Here is a 3,054-nt window from a genome sequence, read left to right on the forward strand (position 1 = left end):
AGACCGTTACTATTCACTTAAATCAAGGTCAAACCCTTCCCCTACAAGAAGTGTTATATGTACCTAACTTGAAAAATAAATTGGTTTCTATTTATGCGATGGAAGACAAAGGTCTTAAGGTGTCATTCATTGATGGGAAGGTTTGTGTTTGGAAAAGGAATCCAAAAGATGCATTCACTCTAGGATTCAAGGTTGAAGGTCTCTATTAGGTTGGAGGAAGTTTGTTGGGAGCAATGATCTGTGGCACCTCTCTTCAATCCAAATTATGGCACCGAAGATTGCTCACCTTCATTTCAAAGCCTTACTCGATGTAACAAAGATGGTCACAGGGATGCCCGAATTCAACTTGAACCATGAAGGTGTTTGTCATGGATGTGAAGATAGAAAACATACAAGAGGACCATTCCCCTCAAGTGAGACTCAAACCACTGATATTCTTCAATTGGTCCATTCTGATCTATCAGGTATGTTTCTCGTGAAATCTTTGGGTGGATATTTATATTATGCTATTTTTTTGGATGATTTCTCTTGCAAGACATGGATCTATTTATTAAATAAGAAGAACGAAGTATTCAAATGGTTCCTCTCCTTCAAATCCTTGTTTGAGAATCAAACATGGAAGAAGATCAAAATTTTGAGGACCAATAATGGGACTGAATATGATTCTAATGAATTCAAAGACTATTGTAAAGAAGTTGGCATTAAGAGGGATACTACCACTACATATACTCCTTAACAAAATGGTGTTTCTGAAATGAAGAATCGTACTATCATTAAAGTTACCCGGGCTATGCTTCATGATCAAGGTCTTCCAAAGTTCTTATGGTGAGAAGCTGCCAACACTGTTGTGTATGTCCAAAACCGATGCCCACATCAAGCTTTGGACTTCAATACATCTGAAGGAGTATTCACCGGTAAGAAACCTCATGTTTCTCATTTTAGAATTTTTGGTTGCCCCATATACTTTCATGTGCCAAAAGAGAAAACAAACAAACTAGATGCATCTAGGAAGAAAGGAATGTTTCTAGGCTACATTGAAACATGAAAGGAATATATGATCTATGTGCCTCATCAAAGGGAAGTGGAATTAAGTCATGATGTCACTTTCGATGAAGATTTTGCACTTAGAAAGATTCGAGATCTTCCTATTCCTAGGAAGGCCAATGATGATGTTGATAAAAAAAAGAAAGATGAATCTTCGTCTGACGAACTGATGTCCGATGCTGAAGGTTTGATGGATCCCATTGATCCATCTCCTAGTGATCCCTATACTACAAGAAAGAGGCCTTTATGGCTCAAAGATACTCTTGAAGATGTCGAGAAACACATTGCACCGAGGGGGACATTTCGTGAAAGAAAGAAGTTGAATAGGTACCAAGGGTACTTAGCTTCCATGAGTACCATTGTGCAATTTGAGCCTTGTACATTCGAAGAAGCTGTGAAGAATTTTTTTTGGAAGGATGCAATGAATGAAGAGTATGAATCAATCATGAAGAATGATGTTTGGGATGTGGTTCCTGGACCCAAGGGAAAGTCAGTGGTCACTTCGAAATGGCTCTAGAAGATCAAAGATGAAGCTGATAGGAGTGTTGATTAATTCAAGGCCAGATTTGTAGCTCGAGGCTTGTCTCAAAAGGAAGGAGCAGACTATGGTGATATATTTGCACTATTTTATGGATATACCACCATATGTTTGATCATAGACCTTGTTTCTTAGCAAGGATGGAACCTTCATCAGATGGATGTCAAAACTGCCTTCTTGCATGGTTCGCTTAAGGAGGAAGTATATGTGGAACAACTTGAGGGGTTCGAGGTTAAATATCATGAGAAACATGTATGAAGGTTGAATAAAGCCCTCTATGGGTTGAAGGAAGCCCTTAGGGCTTGGTATGAGAGGATCGATAACTATATTATGAAGTTGGGATTTACGAGAAGTGATGTTGACTCAAACCTTTACTCCAAGGTTGAAAAGGACAGACCCCTCATTCTGGTACTTTATGTGAATCGTCTCTTTTAGACATGTGATGACCCTCTCATTCATCAGTTCAAGAGGGAGTTTTCTTCCAAGTTCGAGATGAAGGACCCAGGACTGATGCATTATTTCCTAACGTTGGAGGTCTAGGAAAAGCCAGGTGAGATTTTCCTTTCTCAAGGAAAATATATTGTGAAGCTACTTGAGAGATGTGGGATGGTGGACTGCGAGTCTGTCACTACTCAGGTGGAACTCAACTTCAAGAAGCTATGTGGAAGTGTTGTTGGGCCTAATTTGACGAACTCTACCGAGTATCATCAACTTGTGGGGGAACTGATGTTCTTGGTAAACTCCCATCCTGACATATGCTTCGATGTAAACACGTTGAGTCAATATATGGTTGAGCCTCATCACATTCATTGGATTGATGCCAAGAATCTCTTGAGATAACTCCGGGGCACTATTCACTCTGGACTGAGATACATTGTTGGGGATTTGAGACTACATGGATATATATATATATATATATATATATATATATATATATATATATATATATATATATATATATATATATATATATATATATATATATGTTAATCGGGCTGATAGTGTGGTGGATCGTAAGAGCACGTATAGGTGTTTCTTCTCTTTGGGATTTGCTTATATATCTTGGATGAGTAGGAAGCAGAAATTGGTTGCACTAAGCATTGTTGAGGTTGAATACATTGTTGTGAGTATGGTCTGTTGTGAAGTAGTCTAGTTGAGGAAGCTCTTCAGTGAGCTATTTGAGCACATGCTATATACGACCGTGATATTCTGTGACAACGAGAGTGAGATTCGTTTATCAGGTAATCCTGTGTTCCACGACTGTTCCAAGCATGTTGATACCAGGTACCACTTTACCCGGGATATGGTACAACGAGGAGCAATTAGGCTCCTGCATATTGGAACAAACAAGTAGGTTGCAGACATTTTCACAAAGCCCTTGGGGAAGGTCAAATTATTAACCTTCTTAGAGAGACTTGGAGTCGTGGAATGACCCTCTTATGAGGGCCCTGTATGAGTTGAACATAGAGATT

This window comes from Pinus tabuliformis, chromosome 8 (genome assembly GCF_031772625.1).
Source record: "Pinus tabuliformis cultivar Carrire ecotype Pingquan chromosome 8, CPIR1, whole genome shotgun sequence".
In the NCBI taxonomy this organism is placed as follows: domain Eukaryota; kingdom Viridiplantae; phylum Streptophyta; class Pinopsida; order Pinales; family Pinaceae; genus Pinus; species Pinus tabuliformis.